This window comes from Bos indicus x Bos taurus, chromosome 13 (assembly GCF_003369695.1).
Source record: "Bos indicus x Bos taurus breed Angus x Brahman F1 hybrid chromosome 13, Bos_hybrid_MaternalHap_v2.0, whole genome shotgun sequence".
Lineage (NCBI taxonomy): Eukaryota > Metazoa > Chordata > Mammalia > Artiodactyla > Bovidae > Bos > Bos indicus x Bos taurus.
Window position 1 is genome coordinate 49,171,241 of NC_040088.1, and position 21,982 is coordinate 49,193,222.

Genomic DNA, 21,982 nt, shown 5'->3' on the forward strand with positions numbered 1-21,982 from the left:
GGACTAGAGGAACCTGGTGGACTACAGTCCATGGGGTTGCAAAGCTTTACAAGTATTATAAGCTCAAACACTACCATCTTACCAGGGATAAGGAAATGGCAACCTACTATTCTTGCCTGGGCAATCCCATGGACAAAGGAGCCTGGCGGGTTACAATCCATGGTGTCACAAATAGCTGGACACGACTTAGCAACTATGCCACCACCACCACCCCTACCCTCTTAACAAGTTTGGAAGTGTGCAAAATATTCTCATTGACTACAGAAACAGTTTGCCTGTGACTTTTAACGCAGGAGCAAAAAACTGAATTGAAAATATATCTCATCCTCATTGGCTGGAAGCAGCCTATTTAGGGAAGGTTTCTTGGGGATTTTGTTTTGGATTATCATAAGGATGATCTGGATAACAAACTTGGCCTTGAGATATGTCTGTTCAGATATCCAAAGTCAAGATTTTAGTTTCTGGATCCTTAGTTCCCCTGTACTAAATTGATACCCTCTGTGCCACCCTATTGACAGTCTCTGAGGGTACCTTCCAGGGGCTGAATAAAATTTTGTCTGTGATGATGTGCTACATATTTATGGACAGCAGTCCCCAACCTTTTGGCACCAGGGACTGGTTTCATGGAAGACAGTTTTTCCACAGACAGGGACCGGGGATATGGTTTGGGGATGATACAGGTGCATTACATTTGTTGCGCACTTTATTTCCATTATTATTATTATATCAGCTCCACTTCAGATCATCAGGCATTTGATCCTGGGGGTTGGGGATACCCTGCTTATGGAAATCAGAGTGATTTGATTAAGTCATTTTCTTTGTCTAAGCAGTTAGATGGCACGTGTAGTTTCAGATAACAAAGGTCCTCATGGGTTCAAATTGCTGATTCACTTTGGAATCAGTACATGTTGAACAGGAAAGGAGCAGAGGGCATCTTAACATCACCCGGTGGCCCGGTCCCTCTCCAGTCAGTGGGTGTCCTGGGGACAGAGATGCTGCTGCTCCATTACGGCACTAATGGTGTTATTTTCTTGGGCCATTAGCGTGTGTGACCCAAATCACTGCCACATGCTCATTGGTCCAGCTCTCTGGGGGTCTCCCACGTGACGCGCCTGTGAAAATTCACCTCCAGCTTCCTAATGAAGTTGTTCCAGGACCCCTGGGAGAAGTGTGTTTCCCTTAGTGCTGTTCTTGATGGCAGATTCTCAGAAAAAGAATGGCTTCCTGCAAATAGAAGCAAAGGGAGATGTCAATTTCTGGAAAGACCCTGCTTGGCTGTGAAAAGGTCATCCTCAGCGTGTGACCAGGCCTGGGCTGGGGGGCTGGGACAAAGCACTGGTGGTCCCAGGCCTGGGAGAGGCGGGCAGGACAGTGTGGTTATCTGAGGGCCGAAGCAGGAGGGGTTGGAGCTCTGGGTGGAGGGGCCAGGCCAGCGCTAGGTCAGGGGCTGACTGTTGGCCCAGGGATCCCACAGAGGGAGGCTCTCAGGAGCTTGAGTTTATCCTCTTGGGTGGCCCACTCAGGGGAGACAGCTGCCAGTCCCCAGGGCTCTAATGAGATCTACCCAGGCCTGGTGAATATTCCCCGCTGCACCCGCCCCGGAGTCAGGCCCTTGCACTGAGCAGTATGGCTTTTAGAAAACCACCCACAAACCTGGAAAGACCCCAGGGAGGCTCTCCTCAGCTGGAGAAGGATCACAAGTCTGGTAAGGAACCGTAAGAAAGCTGGACAGTTCCCTCGTCCTTTCCAGGGAGGAGCTAATCTCCAGACAGGAAGACCTCTAGGGGACAGGTGATGGCAGGTACATCAGGCCTGTCAGGAAGATGCCCCCACCCACCTTTCCTCAAGCTTTGCTTACCAAGAGCTCCCCAGACACTCAGGCACAGGCTGCCTTCCCTCCTGAAGCAATTTTGAGCAGGTTCTGCAGGACCCCCAGCCCTGGCGGCAGGTGTGGGGGGGGTGCGGTGCGGGCTGTGCAGAGGGAAGGAGCTACTAGCTGGTTTTATGGTTGCTCCTGCTGTCATAGCCTGGCTGCCCTGGGCTTCCATGGACTTGCTCAAAACAGCCTTCAACACCTCTAACTTTCTGTGCAGTGTTCAGAGCTCTTCCCTCAGATCTGCCTTCTGCCTCAGCTAAATAAAAACGGTTGGTCACAGGTTTTTCACGTTATGATTCTCATTTCTGTCATCTGTAATTGGTTTTCTTTCAGACCTTTGTTGCTGTTGCTCATTTCTTCCCTAATGGTTTCAAACCCTTATTTTATATCTTTAAAATGTTTATTTTATAATCTCTTCCAGGGATTTCCCTGGTGGTCCAGTGGTTAAGACTCTATGCTGCCAATGCAGGGGGTATGGGTTTGATCCTGGTCAGGGTATTAAGATCCCACCTGCTGTGCAGTGCAGCCAATAGATTAAAAAAATAAGATGAAATAAAATAAACACCTGTGAGGTTTAAAAAAATATTATAATCTCTTCCAGATTGTCCAATCACCTTTGAGTTTTGTTTCTTCCGTGGTGGTTCAGTTTGTGTGTATCTTCAGATGTGTGTACAGCCTCATCATCAGTGAACAGTATCATCCTCTGGGAGGCTGTGGCTCATGGGCCATGGTTTATGCCCTGGTTCTATGCAGGCAGCCACTGGGTAGCCATTGTACCATTTTCTCCTCTGCCAGAGATTTGCAATCTATGCGTGTCATGTAAACTCATATTCCACCCTCGAACATGAAGTTCAGGATTGACTTTTATTCACAATAGACTTTTTTTTTTCCTACTTGGGGCTCAGGGCTGGGCAGAAAGCTTTCTTAATACCTATCTGGGCCTTTGTAAGTTTCCTGGACCCTTTCTCATAAACCAGTAGCCCTTCAAGAGTCCTGGCTTTCAGCTGAAACCTCACTTCTACCTCCTCCTCTGGCATTGACTCAAGGCTACATTTTTTATCCATGCATGGGAATTATAAGTCTAGCTTTAAAGGGCTTCCCTGGTGGCCTAGTGGTTAAGAATCTGCCTGCCAGTGCAGGGACACAGGTTCGATCCCTGATTGGGGAAGATCCTACATGCCAGAGCAACTAAGCCTGTTTGCTGAAGCCTGCATGCCGAGAGCCTGTGCTCTACAACAAGAGAAGTCATCACAATGAGAAGCCCGCACACTGCAACGGAGAGTAGCCCTTGCTCACGGCACCTAGAGAAAGCTGGCGTAGCTGTGAAGACGCAGGGTAGCCAAAAACAAAATAAATCAATTTTTTTTTAAGTCTATCTTTTAGCCTCTTGGGCCATGTGGCTTCAGCTCAGACAGACCATTCTCATTTGAGTTCACTATGCTCCTGACATGTGAGAGTTTCCACTTCCGTTGTTGTTGTTTAAATTCAGCTTGCATTAAACAGCATTTTTTTTTTAATTCCATTCCATCCAGGATTTCATTGTGTTTGCACCAGGAGGAATGGCTGAGTCCATTCACTCCACCATGTTGCCGGAAGTGGAGCCCGCACACCAGCTGCTGAGGGCTCAAAATTTTGCCTTCTGAGTGTCAGTCACAGGTGGAGGTCTTATTCTGATAGCAGACTGTGCTACTGTCTGCTAACTTTGAGCATCACTGCTCCTGGAACCTGTGATGCTTAATTCATCTCTCTAATTATATTGTGTATCCACCTGTGTCAACTGACTGCTTTTCTCTCCCCGTCTAGAACTCTTTTGGTGGCCAGATAATTCCCCTCCAGAGAGCCAGCCACTGAGGTCACATGTGAAGAAAGGAACTTGGTTGGTTGGAACTTCTTTTTCTTTAGGCAGGATGGTTGGACAAAGATCTTTCACCATCTAGAATCCTGTAACTTGGAGTGGAGGTCACAAATCCCTATGGGCAGTGGTCCCCAACCTTTTTGGCACCAGGGAGCAGTTTCATGGAAGACAGTATTTCCATAGACGAGGAGGCATGGTGGTTCTGGGATGGTTCAAATGCTTTACATTTATTGTGCACTTTATTTTGATTATTATTACATCAGCTCCACCTCAGATCATCAGGCATTAGATCCTGGAGGTTGGGGACCCCTGCCTTTGGGGATCTGAAGAAAACAGTGCACCCTGTCCTGAGAAGAAATGTACATGCACAGAATTGTGCATGAATTTCAGAGATTCATCAACCCCATGAATTCCACACTAAGAGCTTCTGCTTTGGAGGCTGATTGCTCATTGGTGAATGGGAACCTCGAGTTCTCTAGCCTTATTCAAATCAACTCTAGTGAAAAAAACCTCGTTAAAACAAGACCCTGTGACATAATAACAATCTTTCAGTTTTTCACTCCTTTAATGCCACCTTGAAACATAACAAAGGCATTGAGAGTGGTGTCAATAATTAGTGACACTCTCCTATAAAATCTCTCCTTCAAAGTAATTTCTATTAATTAATTGATGTTACCAGAGCATAATTTCCTCAAATACCACTTTCTGATTCAAACCTATGTCATCTACACGGCAGGAGCAGCTTCATGAAATAAGACAGACTGACACAGCATGGTGAAAATAGAGCTGGATTCTAGACTTAATTTCTAGATTTGGGATCTGGCTTCACTTTGAACTATCTAGTGACTCTAGGAAATTCCCAGTCTTCCCAGGTTTCTTTTTCCTTATCTGTAGAGTGAGGAAGCTGGACTAGATTGGAGGTTAACAAACTAATATCCACCAGCCAAATTCTGCTTGTTGCCTGTTTTTGTAAATAAAGTTTTGTTGGAACACAGCCATTCTCCTCTGTTTCTGTATTATCTGTGGCTGCTTTCAGGCCACGTGGCTCTTGCTGAGTAGCTGTGACACAGACCATATGGCCTGCAAAGCTGGAAATAGTTATCCTTTGGCCCTTTACCGAAAAGTTTGCCAATCCTTGACCTAGACGGTCCCTCCTCCCTTTCCAACTCTTGTTTTTTTTTTTCCTACACATGGGCTGTTCCTCAATCAGGGGTCAAGCCTGTGGCCCCTGCATTGGAAAGTGGAGTCTTAACCACCAGGGAAGGCCCCTACCTCATTTCCACCACTGGATGATCTGTGATTATGAGGCAGAGAATGCAACCCAGGCACATTCAAGAACACAAGTGGAGTAGAGCAAAGGATGGATGAGTCAAGACCAACCACGTGATTTTGTTGACACAACTTCCTCAATCACTGTTGCTTATGGAAGTCTAATAAATAGTCAAGTGGAACTACTTAAAACAATCAGACTTCATGTGTGTCCAACTGGTTTCATCATCCAGGCACTGGTGATTCAGGAAGACCTTCTTCCAGCCTATCTGTGATGATCAGTGAGGATTTTAAAAATTTACCTCATAACATACATTAACAAACACAAAGTTTAGGTAGAACGGACAGGATATCATATACAATCCCTTTTGCCTACCTCAGTTTTTTTTAAAAGTTTTTATTGGAGTATAATTGTTTTACAATGTTGTGTTAGCTTCTGCTATATAGCAAGGTGAGTCAGCCATATGTATACATAGACCCACTCGTTTTTGGATTTCCTTCCCATTTAGGTCACCACAGAGGATTGAGTAGAGTTCCCTGTGCTATACAGTAGGTTCTCATTTGTTATATATTTTATACATAGTATCAATACGTACTGTATCACAGGATCAATATAAACTGTGGTGTTGGAGAAGATCCAACAAGTCCATCCTAAAGGAAACCAGTGCTGAATATTCACTGGAAAGACTGATGTTGTATCTGAAACTCCAATACTTTGGCCACCTGATGCGAAGAACTAACTCATTTAAAAAGACCCTGATGCTAGGAAAAATTGAAGGCAGGAGGAGAAGGGGATGACAGAAGATGAGATGGTTGGATGGCATCAGACTCAACGGACATGAGTTTGAGTAAACTCCGGGAGTTGGTGATAGACAGGGAGGCCTGGCGTGCAGCAATCCATGGGGTTGCAAAGAGTCGGACATGACTGAGCAACTGAACTGAATTGATGAATATGTATATACTATGATACTATGGATAGAATCATGCTGCTGCTGCTAAGTCGCTTCAGTCGTGTCCAACTCTATGGGACCCCATAGATGGCAGCCCATGAGGCTCCCCCGTCCCTGGGATTCTCCAGGCAAGAATACTGGAGTGGGTTGCCATTTCCTTCTCCAATGCATGAAAGTGAAAAGTGAAAGTGAAGTTGCTCAGTCGTGTCCCGACTCTTAGTGACCCCATGGACTGTGGCCTACCGGGCTCCTCTGCCCATGGGATTTTCCAGGCAAGAGTACTGGAGTGGGGTGCCATCACCTTCTCCGGGATAGTATCATACTATGTGTATATATGTCAATCCTGATTAAAATTTCATTTTGAAATGACCGAGAGCATAAAACCACCAACTGAGAAAGGAAACCCTTCTGATGAGGATGACAAAGGTGGTCGGTTTTCCTCTGACCATTAATTCTCTAGGTGGAACATTGACGAGACTGATATATTTTGATGATTTGTTTTGTACAAACCACACTTTCCAAACATCATGAAGCTGGGAAGCCGCTGTGCCACAGTGCACTGCTGCAGTGGCAGACGGCCAGAGGCTAGGGTTTCCCACCAAGTCAGACTTGCAATAATCTCATTAGTTTGGAATGTATCTTATTTTTTAAATTGACTCTCCCGTTCCTCTGCCCTTGGTTCATCCAAGAAGGTATTATTTGAACTAAGTAGCAAGAAGCATTTGTCTGAAATTAACATATTTGAAAGCACTAAGCTGAAAAATGAGACAGGAACCAGCTCCACAGATGCTTAAAATTTCAGGTCCAAAGGAGTGGAAAAATCTCCTATCATTGATGTAAATTTACCTTATGCTTTCAATCTACCCAAACCATTAGATTGCCATTTCCCTTTCTCTTCCAACAGCAGCTGTGCATACAGCCACTTTTGTATGTTGGGCTTCCCAGCTGGCTCAGTGGTAAGGAATCCGTCTGCCAATGCAAGAGATGCAATAGAAATGCATTCGATCCCTGGATTGGGAAGCTTCCCTGGAGTAGGAAATGGCAACCTGTTCCAGTATTCTTGCCTGTAAAATTCCATGGACAGAGGAGCCTAGCAGGCTCACACACACTTTTGTATGTTGGTGCTGTGGAAACAGCATATTACGTGGGCCTTTCATTAACTAACCCTGAGAAGTGATTTCCAAATAGCTTTGAGCTCAACATTGCTAGTGTGTGTGTTAGTCACTCAGTCATGTCTCTTTGTGACCCCATGGAGTGTAGCCCACGAGGTTCCTCTGTCCTTGGGATTCTCTAGGCATTGCTAATTACTAGAGAGATGCAGATGGCAGGAAGGAAGAAATTAACTCTTCACCCAGCCTGAAGCTTGCCATTTAGGAGAGATTTGAAACATTAATGGCCTTTTTATTTTGTTTCCTCACCTCCTCCCATCTGTGATCTATAAAAAAACCTGGCTTCCAGACCCTGATAAATTGGTCATTTTGAGACATGAGTAGACATTTTCTTGATCAGCCAACTCTCTGAATAAAGTCATTTTCCTTGCCTAAAAAAAAAAAAAAAAAAAAAGCTATAATGAGATATAACCTCATATCAGTCAGAATGACCATCATTAAAAAGGCCACAAATAACAAATGCTGGAGAGGGTGTAGAGGAAAGGGAACTCTCCTACACTGTTGGTGGGAATATAAGTTGCTGCAGCCACTATGGAGAACAGTATGGAGGTTCCTCAGAAAACTAAACCTAGAGTTACCATGTGATCCAGCAATCCCATTCCTGGGCATATATTCAGACAAAACTATAATTCAAAAAGATCCATGCACCCCTGTGTTCATAACAGCACCATTCACAATAGCTGAAACAAGCTAATGTCCACAGACAGATGAATGGATAAAGAAAATGTGGTACACATACACAGTGGAATACTACCCAATCATAAAAAAGAATGAAATAATGCCATTTCAGCAACATGGGTGCAACTAAATATTCTCTTACTAAGTGAAGTAAGTCAGAAAGAGAAAGACAAATATCATATCACTTGTATGTGGACTCTGAACTATGACACAAATCAATGTACCTATGAAACAGAATTACAGACATAGAGAACAGACTAGTGTGGGCAAGGAGTAAGGGGTTGGGGGATGGATGGAGTGGGAGGTGGGGGTTAGCAGATATAAGCTTTTACATACATAGGATGGATAAACCATAAAGTCTTCTGTATAGCACAGGGAACTATATTCAACATCCTATGATAAAGCATGGGGCTTCCCAGGTAGCACTAGGGGTAAAGAACCTGCCTGCCAAGGCAAGAGACATAAGAGATATGGGTTTGATCCTTGAGCCAGGAAGATCCCCTGGAGAAGAGCCTGGCAACCCACTCCAGTATTCTGGCCTGGAGAATCCAGGACAGAGGAGCCTGGCAGGCTATGGTCCATAGGGTTGCAAAGAGTCAGACACAACTGAAGTGACTAGGCCATGATAAACCATAATGGAGAATATAAAGAAAAGAACGAACATATATATATTTATATATATTTACACATGTTCTGGCTGAAAAAAAATTTTCTATCACTCTTGCCATTTGGAATCAAAACCAACTGGGGAATGTCTAGAAGGAGAGCTTTTGCTGTGCACAGCTTTTGCGGGTAGGGCAAGTTGCTGGGGTGTGGATCACAGATGGGGAGTGGGATGGTCACATGATTTCAAGACAGCTTAGACTACTCAGAACTTCTTAACTTTTAAAGGCAGCATAGACAGGGACCAAAGAAAAGCAGGGAGTTTGTGTGGACTGTATCACAATCCATGGTTTGGGGCCTCTTGAATTTCTCTTTTTCTACTAAAGAAATGAGTGCATTGCCTTGTTTGGCCCTGGAACACTGGTCTTGCTCACAGCCTTGCTATGAAGTTCTTCCTTCCAGGGTCTATCTCTGTTCAAATCTTGGTTCTATATTTTGCTTTATTGTTTATGTTTTTTAATTCAACTTCCTGGTCTAAACTCTGTGAAGTTCAACTTCAGCCAATTACACTTGTAATGCTTTCTAAATTAAGTACTGGCAGTCCCCAAAGTACAAACACCAAATTTATGAATATCCCTTACACCGAAAGAGCTGCCCCTTCTTGCTTGTGGGTAGTGTTATCAGAACCACCAGAGAGAATTCCTGTTCCCTGTGAAGTTTTGGCAGCAGGAGGAGAGTTCCTCCCAGCTAGATTTTTGAGTTCAACTAATTTCCCATACAAACTATCGCACATGGTGGTCCAGCTCCCAGACCAGCCTAGAAAAACGGCCCACTTAATCCATAATGTAGCTGAAAAAGAGTGAAAGAAACACAGCTGATAAAAGATGTTCTTGCTCCTGTGTACTTGTTCATTTCCATGAGGGTGACATTTACACAGCCACATGTATGGGAAAATGTTTGCCCCAGGTTCCAAAAACTGATTTACAAACAAACTCTTGGAAGAAAATAATCTGATCTAAATTTGGAACTTCCTAGATTAGCTCTAGTTTTCAGCACATATTTTTCCTTTTGTTTGCATAAGGCATCTGGGGACGGGCTTACAGAGACTGCCTCTGCAGGCAAACCCAAACTGTAAGAGGGGCACCTGTCTGGAGTCAGTCACCCAGGTGTTCAGGGGCCAAGGAAAAAGGGAGTCTCCGTGATTCAGAAAAGAGTTTTGGTTTCAATTTGGACTGGATTTTCTGGATTACTTGAAAATACTGTCACCACTCAGCCTGTGTAGAACTCACATCAGACAGATTCTGTTATGTAAATTCTGCCTTTATACCTTCTCAATCATCTGGTTTGTTGTAAATATGAGTTTTCCTAAAAAAAACAAAAAACAAATAGTACAAAATCCTCACTACCTAATTGATTCATCAGAAAGTAGTTCTCCATAGTCAGATGGAATTAATGTACATTGGTTGGATATACCCAGAATGCTTTGCTCCTGTTGTCAGTGACCAGATGAGAACATGAACTCAGGACCTTTCTTCTGGTGGATGCGCCTGAAGGACAGAGGTGTTTCTTGAGTCTAATTAACTGCAACTGAAAAGATTTCCCAGTGAACATTGCTCTCAGGACACGGCTAGGCTTCTGGGCCGGGTACTCTGAGGGTTCTTGCTTTCTATGCCAACTCACTAGATAGTCAAGGTGTGCCTGCCACTGCCACTGTGGATCTTTTGTTCGCCAGGGCTTGTAAGTGGTATTTTATTTTAGCAATAATGACTGGTAGAGACGGTATTCCCTGATATTTAATGACCAACTGGAGGAACTGTGGGCCTGAGGCAATGCATATAATATGCTATTAAACTCTGAAATTTAAAAATGTAAAGAAAAAAAAAATTACCTTCTTAGGCATGTTACCATGGATACTAAATACTGTTTATAGTTTTAGCCTTTTCCTAGAGGTTGAAGTCTAGTTGGGAGACCAATAAGGAAGAAGAACTTCAGACTCAATTTCCACACACTTTATAATGTTTGACATTACCTAGTTAGTGTAAATTTCTTCAAGAAGGCACATATCACCCCCAAAATAGGATGTGTAGTGTGTGATACAAATTGCCATAATAAGTATTCATATTTTATTGAGCAGTTTGGAAACCAGTATTTAAAATCAGCTAACCTTGTAAAGAATCACATTCTGTTTCCCCAGAATGGCAGTAACTTTCTTATGAATCCTTTTCCCCCCAAGAATGAACCATTTTTCAGTCTTCAAATTGCATGCACATATTTTATGCATTAGTCCCAGAAACACTTTTTTGGTTGGATCTATTATTATAGTGCATAACTCAGAGAGTAACATTTAAGCATGAAGGAGAAAATACGCAAAGAAGCTGATACTCTACAAATTACATGGCAGCTATTTGTTCTATATTTTTTCAAATCCTGGAATACTTTCTAAGTCTTAAGGAAAGATGGGACAGAATTAAATCAATTTCACAACACTGCAGAAGGGCTGGCCCAGATTAATGCCTCTGACACCTCATTATCTATCCTAGGGATAAAGGTACTCAGGAAAATTTAGAGATTTAGTTTTATCTACAACTCCAAACTTTCTCCCACAAATATTTTTTCCACAGCTATTAGCAAGATTTATCTGCTTTTATTCTTCTTTATCCTATCATAGGAGAAGGAAATGGCAACCCACTCCAGTATTCTTGCCTGGAGAATCCCAGGGACAGAGGAGGCTGGTGGGCTGCTGTCTATGGGGTCCCACAGGGTCAGACATGACTGAATCGACTTAGCAGCAGCATTCTATCATAATCAAGTATTTATCAAATGCTTAATATAGGAATATCATTCATTCTTCCATTCATTCATTTATCTCATTTATTTATCATGAGTCAAATCACAAAAGCCTGCAAATGAAAAAACCAAGTTCCCCCTTGGAGAAGTCCGTCTGCTAAGGAGTCAGGCGTATAAGTTACAGTTGACGTTAAAGCAACACAGGTTTGAACTGTGCAGGTTCACTTATCTGCATGTTTTTTTCAATACATACTAGAGTACTGGAGATTTGGGACAGTTTTCCAGAGGACTGACATTTACTTTAGATGTGAACTGTAAAGCACTATACATAATTACAAAGTTGCTATTATTAGTTTCGTTAACTATAGGCATATACAGATGGGTAAATTCTTCTCTTTCTTATTTTCCTTTTTGGCTGTGCTACGTGCCATACTGGATCTTAGTTTCCCAGCTGGGGATCAAACCCATGCCCCCTGCATTAGAAGTGTGGCGTCTTAACCATTGGACTTCCAAGGAAGTCCCTGATAGATAAATTCTCAGACTAAAACTCAGTCGGAAATCAAATATAAAAGTCTGATAGTGGTTATAAAGCCTATTTTAATACACTTCCCCTTCAGAAATCCCTCCAAATATTCGTATCTATTGTCATTGTTTGGAGCGGGAAATGGCAGCCCACTCCAGTATTCTTGTTGGGAAATCCCACGGACAGAGGGATTACCACGTGTTAGTATGTCCAAACATAAGTTCATTCACGTGTCTGGCATACATTGTCACATGTGTGCATCCTCTACGAGTGGTTGTGCTTTTATGTACTTTACTGTACAGAGTACAGTAGTGCAGGGTCTTTATTTCAAGCCCAAGATGTCTGGAAGCAAGCCTAAAAGCAGCAGTGATGTAGCTGGTACTGCTAAGAAGTGCCAAGTGACAATGATGGAAACAAAAGTGAACATAATTGAGAGAGTGCCGAGGGGCGAAACGCTGGTAGGCGTAGCTCGTTCTTGTAACATGAATCCTTCAACCATCGGCAGGATTCTAAAGAATAAGGACAAGACAGTGGAACAGACGACGTCTGCTGTGCCAATGATGTCGACAATAATATCACAGAAGCAGGGAAAAGTGGATGGAGGAGATGGAAAACCATCTCAGTGTGTAGATGCAGGATCAGCATCAGTGTTGAGTCCTGTTCAGCTTAGTGATGGTTCAAGAGAGCTGAAAGCTTTTATGAAAGCTTGAAGAAGAAACATGGCAAACACTGTTAGACTTACGAACAAATTGAACTTATGATCGCACTCTCAGAATGGAACTCATTCGTATGTAGGAGACTTAACTGTACTGCAGAAGTTTACTATTATTTTCAACAGCAGCCTTTTCAATGGTATAGTCAAAGGGAAAGGGCAAATGTGCTCGAAAGAAAGAGGAAAAGTACTAATGCAAGGATGTTGGCATCCAAACACACACAGATGAGGGCTGGGTTCAATATTCCCAGAGATCACCTCCCCAGGCACAGGCTAAATCAATTGTGAGGGAGACAGGCTAATCTAATTGAGGAAGCACAGGGCCCAGCAGCAGTGAGCTCTGACTCAGGCTCTGACAGGACCTGGGCTAAATCACTCCCCTGGACTACTCTGTTCTGGTCTCTTCTGCCTGGTCCACCCACCTCTGCAGCCCCCACGATGGCAGAAGAATGGCACACATGTCAGAGCCTTCAAAGCTGGGGAGCATGATGGGGTTTGCTCTTACAGTCCTCCTAACCAGAGATGTTTAGAACTGATAGAATCATGCAAACCAGGAAGAGCAGAGCTGGGAATGGCAGGAAGGTGGGGGCCACTAGGCCCAGGGGCAATGTCAGTATCCACAGATGACTCAGCCCTCATGCTCCTTCCAGTAAAAGATCTGAGAAGCTTGACATCAAGTGGAAAAGCTGGATCACTTACCGCAGAGGGAGCATCTGAAAAGAGGGAAAGTTCTCAGTTCTTTACTCAAGTCCAAAGAAGAGACGTGCCCAACGTCCAAGGCATCCTCCTCTGAACTGGCCCAGGGACGAGGCCATTCAGGCTCATGACACCTGTCAGCAGTCCTCTTGTGTGCACTGATGAGACTCAGGTTTGATTCCTAGAGAAGGAAATGGCAACCCACTCCAGTATTCTTACCTGGGGAATCCAATCCCATGGACAGAGGAGCTTGGCGGGCTACAGTCCATGGGGTCACAAAGAGTTGTACACAACTGAGCACACACATAATCACTGCTGAGTTTACAAACTTGTTGGAGAAGTTTTCTGAACCACTTAGCTCAATAACTTGGTCATGAAAGAACTTGGAGGGGCTTCCCTGGTGTTCAGCGGTAAAAAGAATCCACCTGCCAATGCAGGAGGCGTGGGTTGGATCCCTGGTCCAGAAAGCTCCCACATGCCACAGAGTAACTAAGCCTGCGTGCCACAGCTACTGGGCCAGTGCACTAGAGCCTGCGTGCCACAATTACAGAAGCCCGATCACCCTAGAATCTGTGCTCCAGAACAAGAGAAGCCACTGCAATGAGAAGCCGGAGCACGGCACCTAGACAGTAGCCCCTGTTCGCTGCAACTAGAGAAAAGCCGGTGCAGCAAGGAGGACCCAGCACAGCCATAAATAAATAAATTTAAAAAATTTTTTAAATGAATTTGGAGGAGCTACTTTGTTCTTTTCCCAAAGGATCCAAGACGGGATGAGACGTTTCTTTCTGATGAGATGAGAGCTGAACTTGAAGGGATGAAAAAGAAAAACATGCCCTGCTGATTTGTCCAGGCATTCAGACCTAAGTGGACACGTGTGCAAACAGACGGCAGGTGGGGACACCAATTCTACCTTTTCTGATCAGCCCTGAGTCCCCTCAAACCTCGACAGAGTTCATGGAGCTGCTATTGGGTGAATATGGAGTCAGAAATCAAGAAAATATTTATAGAGTTTGATAAAAACTGAATGCTTTTAAGTTTCTGCAACTGTCCACCGTATACAAGTCTTGGCATGTATCTGCCTTATTGTACATCTGCCTTATTGGCATGGTTCAGTTTCAAGAACTGATCGAGCTGACATACAAGCCATGCATGCAAAGCAGGCACAAAACTTTGGGATTTCAGATGCGAATATATGAATCCACAAATGTCCTAAAGTTTCTGACTTTATCAGTATCAGAACTCTAAGGAACGTTTGCATTAACTTAGCTCTGCGAAAATGCATTCTGTTTTTTATGAAATGGCTAAAATCCAAACTGAGAATTGAAACCAGGGTTGGAAATCTGGCATTTGAATTCAGATGTGCCCAGACTGAAAGTATTTAGGAATTGTCAAAAAGAGTTCCCTTTGCTCCTTATATGTATATTTTAATCAAAATCCATTGACGGCTAAAAAGAAAAAGTCAATTGACAACTAACAAGAGGTTTATAATACTATGGTATTAATAAGATGAAGTACTTTTTATAGCCCAAGTTTTTCATTCATTGACCTCACCAGTCTACAAATACAAATGATCTCATCTGGTCATGACCCCAGTTTTACGGGCTGTTGTAGGTCATGTTCCCAGGGAAGTAGTTGATTAAGGACTACTCTTGGGATCGATACTTTAGATGGGAGAGGGGGAAGCAAGATTAGAGAGAGAAGTGGAGATGCGGTCCAGTCAGCAGCCAACCCACGTGGAGCTCTGACATGGGGCAGCCTTTTAGAGTTGTCCCAAGTTAGGGTAAGAGGCCCACTCAAGGCAGGTTGTCCCTAGAAGGAGGTGTGAAATTCAGATCCTCAGGCAGATTTCTTTAGCTGAGGCAAACCCCAGAGGCTAACAGCTGAGGGCCACCATCCAACGGCCCTCTCAGCAGCTGGGGAAAAAAGGAATGCATTTATCCGTAAGTGCTTATGCTCTAATGTTCAAAGATTTGCGCCCCCACCCCTCCACCACAAACTTAGTCCCCTGAATTTCTGGCTTAATCAATTCTGAGCCTCATGTGGCTCAGAGACACTTCAGGACAGACTCTAGAAGCTTTAGCAGAGAAGTAAGGTATGGGTAAGAGGCAAGGGCCTGTTAGGTTGCCCCCACAGGAAGCTGCTCACAGCCTGCATCAGTAGCCATAATAAAGGACAAGAGATGCCCAAAGGCACTGAGATGGTACCCAAGAGGTACTCCACGACTAAAACTGAATGCTGCTTTAAGAGCATCTTCTTAGTAGAAAGACAAATACCATATGATATCACTTATATGTGAATCTAAAATACAGTACAAATGAATCTATCTACAAAACAGAAACATAATCATAGGCATAGAGAACAGACTTGTAGTTGCCAGAGGGGAGTGGGTGTCGGGGAGGGAAAGATTGGGGGTTGGGATTAGCAGATGCCAAGTACTGTATCAATTTAGAGAGAATGGATAAAAAACAAGGCCCTGTATAGCACGGGGAACTATATTCAATCTGCTGTGGTAAATGATAACAGGAAAGAATATGAAAAGCATCAGATCAGATCAGATCAGTGGCTCAGTCGTGTCCTACTCCTTGCGACTCCATGAATCGCAGCACGCCAGGCCTCCCTGTCCATCACCAACTCCCGGAGTTCACTCAGACTCACGTCCATCAAGTCAGTGATGCCATCCAGCCATCTCATCCTCTGTCGTCCCCTTCTCCTCCTGCCCCCAATCCCTCCCAGCATCAGAGTCTTTTCCAATGAGTCAACTCTTCGCATGAGGTGGCCAAAGTACTGGAGTTTCAGCTTTAGCATCATTCCTTCCAAAGAAATCCCAGGGCTGATCTCCTTCAGAATGGACTGGTTGGATCTCCTTGCAGTCCAAGGGACTCTCAAGAGTCTTCTCCAACACCACACTTCAAAAGCATCAATTCTTCGGCGCTCAGCCTTCTTCACAGTCCAACTCTCACATCCATACATGACCACAGGAAAAACCATAGCCTTGACTAGACGAACCTTTGTTGGCAAAGTAATGTCTCTGCCTTTGAATATGCTATCAAGGTTGATCACGACTTTCCTTCCAAGAAGTAAGTGTCTTTTAATTTCATGGCTGCAGTCACCATCTGCAGTGATTTTGGAGCCCAGAAAAATAAAGTCTGCCACTGTTTCCACTGTTTTCCCATCTATTTCCCATGAAGTGATGGGACTGAGCGCCATGATCTTTGTTTTCTGAATGTTGAGCTTTAAGCCAACTTTTTCACTCTCCACTTTCATTTTCATCAAGAGGCTTTTTAGTTCCTCTTCACTTTCTGCCATAAGGGTGGTGTCATCTGCACATCTGAGATTATTGATATTTCTCCCGGCAATCTTGATTCCAGCTTGTGTTTCTTCCAGTCCAGCGTTTCTCATGATGTACTCTGCATATAAGTTAAATAAACAGGGTGACAATATACAGCCTTGACGTACTCCTTTTCCTATTTGGAACCAGTCTGTTGTTCCATGGCCAGTTCTAACTGTTGCTTCCTGACCTGCATACAAATTTCTCAAGAGGCAGATCAGGTGGTCTGGTATTCCCATCTCTTTCAGAATTTTCCACAGTTTATGGTAATCCACACAGTCAAAGGCTTTGGCATAGTCAATAAAGCAGAAATAGATGTTTTTCTGGAACTCTCTTGCTTTTTTCATGATCCAGCAGATGTTGGCAATTTGATCTCTGGTTCCTCTGCCTTTTCTAAAATCAGCTTGAACATCAGGAAGTTCGTGGTTCACATATTGCTGAAGCCTGGCTTGGAGAATTTTGAGCATAACTTTACTAGCGTGTGAGATGAGTGCAATTGTGCGGTAGTTTGAGCATTCTTCAGCATTGCCTTTCTATATATATACCTTGATACATATATAAGGGAGGAGAAGGGGACGACAGAGGATGAGATGGTTGGATGGCATCACCGACTCGACGGACATGAGTTTGAGCAAGCTCTGGGAGTTGGTGATGGACAGGGAGGCCTGGCGTGCTGCAGTCCATGGGGTCGCAAAAAGTCAGACACGACTGGGCAACTGGACTGAAATGATACATATATACATATAAGGTCCTTCTGTCTTTCACAAGGAATTAGATTCAATCTCCTATAATAAGCCATAATGGAAAAGAATATGAAAAAGTGTACATATATATATATATGTCACTGCTGTACTGCAAAAGTTAAATCAACTATACTTCAATGAATTTTTTTTAAAAAGAGCATCTTCTTAAAATCTTTTAATCTTTATCAGTGTGATGATGATGTGATGATACATAAGCCACACAAGGTTCTAGGCACTGAGATTCTATCTATGCACAGAGACAACATTTGAAAAAGTATGTCGTTTGTTTCCTGTTTCAAAGTACGATGCTTTCATGAATGCATTGGAGATTACATCTGAAAACAGACTTACTCCAAACATCTAGTCTAACAAGCTCCACCCAAGTCAATGTCCTTTGCAGAAAATAAATAATTGATGGAGTGAAACTGTTCATATTACATATATGGATAAGAAACCATTTCTACACTCATTTTCGGAGTACCTCTGAATTTCCAGAAGCAGCCTTCTTTGAGGCTGGCTGGTGTAAGTGCAATTTCTAAACAATGTGAATTTTTTTCACTGTCTTCTTACCTACAGCCCCTGAAAATGTTTCTTCTCTGGGAATCCAGTACTGATTTTTTTTTTTTTTCATGGTCAAATTAAGCTGCAACAAACAATGCAAGATCCCATTTACTTTTTGTTGTAAGTAGGTCGCTATTGTTTAAGATAGTGTGGTCTTCTGGATCACAACTCTGATGCAGAGGAACTTAGCACTTGGCTACTAAATCAGAAAATGGACTGTGGGCAAAATGTCTGAATCTTGATAGACAGCTACTCTGCTTCTCTCTTTGAGAATAAAGGGAGATGGAATCACAACTAAATTTACTAAGTGGGAGAGCTCTGTAAATGCTGGTAAAGAACTGGAATCCTGCTGTAGACCACAGGGAACTATACTCAATAGTTTGTAATAACTTCTAAAGGAAAAGAATCCAAAAAACAATATATATGTGTGTATATATATGTAACTGAATCACTTTGCTGTAGACCTGAAACTTCCCTTGTTGCTCAACTGGTAAAGAATCTGCCTACAATGTGGGAGAACTGCATTTGATCTCTGGGTTGGGAAGATCCCCTGGAGAAGGGAAAGGCTACCCACTCCAGTATTCTGGCCTGGAGAATTCCATAGACTGTATAGTCCATGGGGTCACAAACAGTCGGACATGACTGAGCAATTTTCACTTTCACTTGAAACTAACATAACATTGTAAATCAACTATGCTGCTAAGTCGCTTCAGTCGTGCCCGACCCTGTGCGACCCCATAGACGGCAGCCCACCAGTCTCCGCCGTCCCTGGGATCCTCCAGGCAAGAACACTGGAGTGGGTTGCCATTTCCTTCTCCATCGCTCGAAAGTGAAGTTGCTCAGTCGCGACCGACTCACAGCGACCCCATGGAATGCAGCCCACCAGGCTCCTCCATCCATGGGATTTTCTAGGCAAGAGTACTGGAGTGGCTTGCCAATCAACTATACTTCAGTACAAAAATTTTAAATCTCAAAAAAATGAAAAGTAAAAGAATTGGAATCCTTCTGGAGGGAAGAGCAATCACTGATGAAGGTCCAAAAGGTGTCCCTTGAGTTCCAAAGGCAGCGGCAAAGAAAATCTCCTCTCCCAGGACTTAGTCCCCTGTGACTCGCTCTACTGACACACGACTTACGGAGTTATGTTAACCAATAGAGGTTGGATAGTCAACATTTAATTAATCAACTATTAGCATTTAAGTCAAACTTTGGCCTATCATGAGAATTCTTAATATAGTTGACTCTCGGACAATCAGGGGTTTAGGGGCCCCACCCTTCCATGTTGAAGGTCAATAGTTGACCTTCCATGAAAATCCACATATAATTTATAGTCTACCCTGCCTGTCTTCAGTTCCTCTGTACCCACGGCTCAGCATCTGAGGGTCAACCAATGCACTGACCATGCAATACTGAACTTATTGAAAAAAATCTGCATATAAGTGGACCCTCGCAGTTCAAACTCGTTGTTCAAAGGCCAACTGTACACACAAGAATTTTTAAAAGTATAACAGTACATACTATTATCTTTCATTACAAAGTGCCTGAAGCACAGAGAGGCTAAGGAAGGCCTCCAAAGTCACACAGCTAAGAAGTAGCAGACTTTTTATGGTAGAGTCTAAGCCAGGCAGCACCAGTCACCAGAGCCTGACTCTTTAATCTGTATCCTTGATTCTCTCCTTATCATCAAAAAACAAGGAAAGGATTTGTCACAGGATATAACAAAGAGGCCAAGATAAGGGAGCTGACCTTGATGAGGACAAGTTAATCCTGTTCATCTCTCCCCAAGGCCCGTCCTCCCAGGACACAGGAGGAGATGGGGGAAACAGCAGCAAAGTTACCATTTCACTCCATCCACACTCCCAGCTCTGAAGTGTTACTAGATATTTCTGGTTTGAACACAACCTACGAGACCAGTTGAGGCTCCAAAATCCTTGCAGTTCAGAAACCTGTTGGCCAGGGGTCAACAACCCTCTTCAGACTTATTTCATGATGGCCTCACGATGATGTTGCAGAAACAGTTTTGAAATTAGCAAGCTGAAGAAGACCACAAAATAATAAATTCTATACCCCAGTCACTCTCGTCTTGGTGGTTCCCCTGGGGGTACCCGGAGTGGAGCGGCTGCAGCCTGTCCCCACATCCAAAACAGAAACTCTGGGACTTCCCTAGTGGTCTAGTGGTTAAGAGTCCACCTGCCAATCCAGGGGACATGGGTTCGATCCCTGGTCCAGGAAGATGCCACATGCCTCCAGGCGACTAAGCCTGTGCGTCACAACTAACGAGTCCTCGCTCTGGAGCCCGCCATATGCAACTGCTGAGCACTTGCGCCCTAGTGTCTGTGCTCTGCAACAAGAGAAGCCACCACAATGAGAATGCATGTACACTGAAACTAGTGAGTAGCCCCCGCTTGCAGCAACTAGAGAAAGTTGGAGACCAACAACGAAGACCCAGGCAGCCAAAAATAAATAAATAAAAATACTAAAGTTGTTTTTTTTTTTTTAAAAAGAAACTTCAGGAACAAGTTTCTCATTAACTTAAGGAAAGTCTGATTATTCATTAGCCCACCAAATATTTAGGGAACACTGGGCTGGGTATGGAGACTCTGCCTATGAATAAAAGGCCAGTTTCTGCCTCAAGAAGCTTACAGTTGAATTAGGATGATGAACTTTGCCCAACTGGACCTGCCATGAATATGAAAACAAAACAAAAAAAAGTGCCAGGTACGGCAGATCACTTAACAAGAAAACCTTATCTTAGGTGCCACCGAAGTGACATTTCACCCGAGGCCTAAAAACTGACCAGGAGGTAAACACACCTGGAAGGAATCCGCAGAGGGACCTGTGTCAGCCACAGAGCTTCTCCCAGTAAACTACCTGCCCTCCCACATCTGCTTAGACCCCTTCCCTCTCCAGAAGCTAAGCTTTAGGGATCCCCTATTCCTGTCAATAGCACTCGTCACCCAGAATCCTGGTTGGCTGTTTTCCTGTGCACAGTCCCCCAGCAGAATGGCTGCACCTTGAAGCCTGGGAGTCATGTTTCTTTACTTCCCAGATCTAGTCAACTGCCTGGTCCCCAGTTCACAGGGACACTCCATCAAATGTTTGTGGAAGGAAGAAAAGCAGGGAAGACAGCAGGAGGGAGGAACAACGAACTAACACCTCCCTTCGTCCACACTTTATTCTCCACAATGTCCTGTGCCTGAAGCGTGCTAAGTCGCTTAAGTTGTGTTGTACTCTTTGCAACACTATGGACAGTAGCCCACCAGGTTTCTCTGTCCATAGGATTCTCCAGACAAGAATACTGGAGTGGGTTGCCATGCCTTCCTCCAGGGGATCTTCCTGACGTAGGGATTGAACCCGTGTCTCTTCTGTCTTCTGCATTGGCAGCCGGGTTCTCTACCATTAGCACCACTTGGGAAGTCCCACAATGCCCTGCTGCTGCTGCTGCTAAGTCGCTTCAGTCATGTCCGACTCTGTGAGACCCCATAGACGGCAGCCCACCAGGCTCCTGTCCCTGGGATTCTCCAGGCAAGAACACTGAGTGGGTTGCCATTTCCTTCTCCAATGCATGAAAGTGAAAAGTGAAAGTGAAGTTGCTGAGTCGTGTCCGACTCTTAGCGACCTCATGGACTGCAGCCTACCAGGCTCTTCTGTCCATGGGATTTTCCAGGCAAGAGTACTGGAATGGGTTGCCATTTCCTTCTCCCTGGTTTTTGTCAAATAACAAAGGACAGCAGTTACACTCAAACGTCATAAGGACCACACCCGCACCCCTCTGCACGCTAAAGTCGAAATATTTGCAGGAGGCGGAGGAGACGACGACGAATAAGACTTCAGCGTTTCTGTGTTCAGGGGGTTTATGATCAAGCGGTGGAAACACAACAGAAATGCAATTCTTTCATCCTTCCATCTTTTCGCCCAAACATAGAGCAGAAAAGGCAGGACGAGTTTGGGTGTCAACCATCCAGGCTAGAGTCTGGCCTTACCCGCAGACCGCTGGCTCTACAACTGTGGGTCCGGAGCCCCGCAAGAGGAATGCCTGCCTCTGCTCGCTACAAACTTTCCCGCGCATTCACTGGTTCTTCCCAGCCAGGGATGAGGCGGACGGTTAAACCCATCTGTCCTGAGGGGAGTAGGCGGCGGAGCTGCCCGATCTCCCCTAGCAGGGTGGGATCCCGGTCCAACCCCTCCGCAAACGCAGGACGCACCTGCGTGTCGCAATCTCTGCGACCCACCCC

General features: G+C 44.2%; 1 long non-coding RNA gene across 1 annotated transcript; it reads right to left on the bottom strand.

Annotated features, from left to right (window-relative positions):
* Positions 1–685: 685 nt before the first annotated feature.
* LOC113903517 lies at positions 686–21,961 on the bottom strand. Its single transcript, XR_003514159.1, has 2 exons — positions 21,731–21,961; positions 686–1,224 (listed from the first exon to the last, which is right to left on the bottom strand). It is a non-coding gene; the product is annotated as an uncharacterized LOC113903517 (long non-coding RNA).
* Between the last annotated feature and the right edge of the window lie 21 nt (positions 21,962–21,982).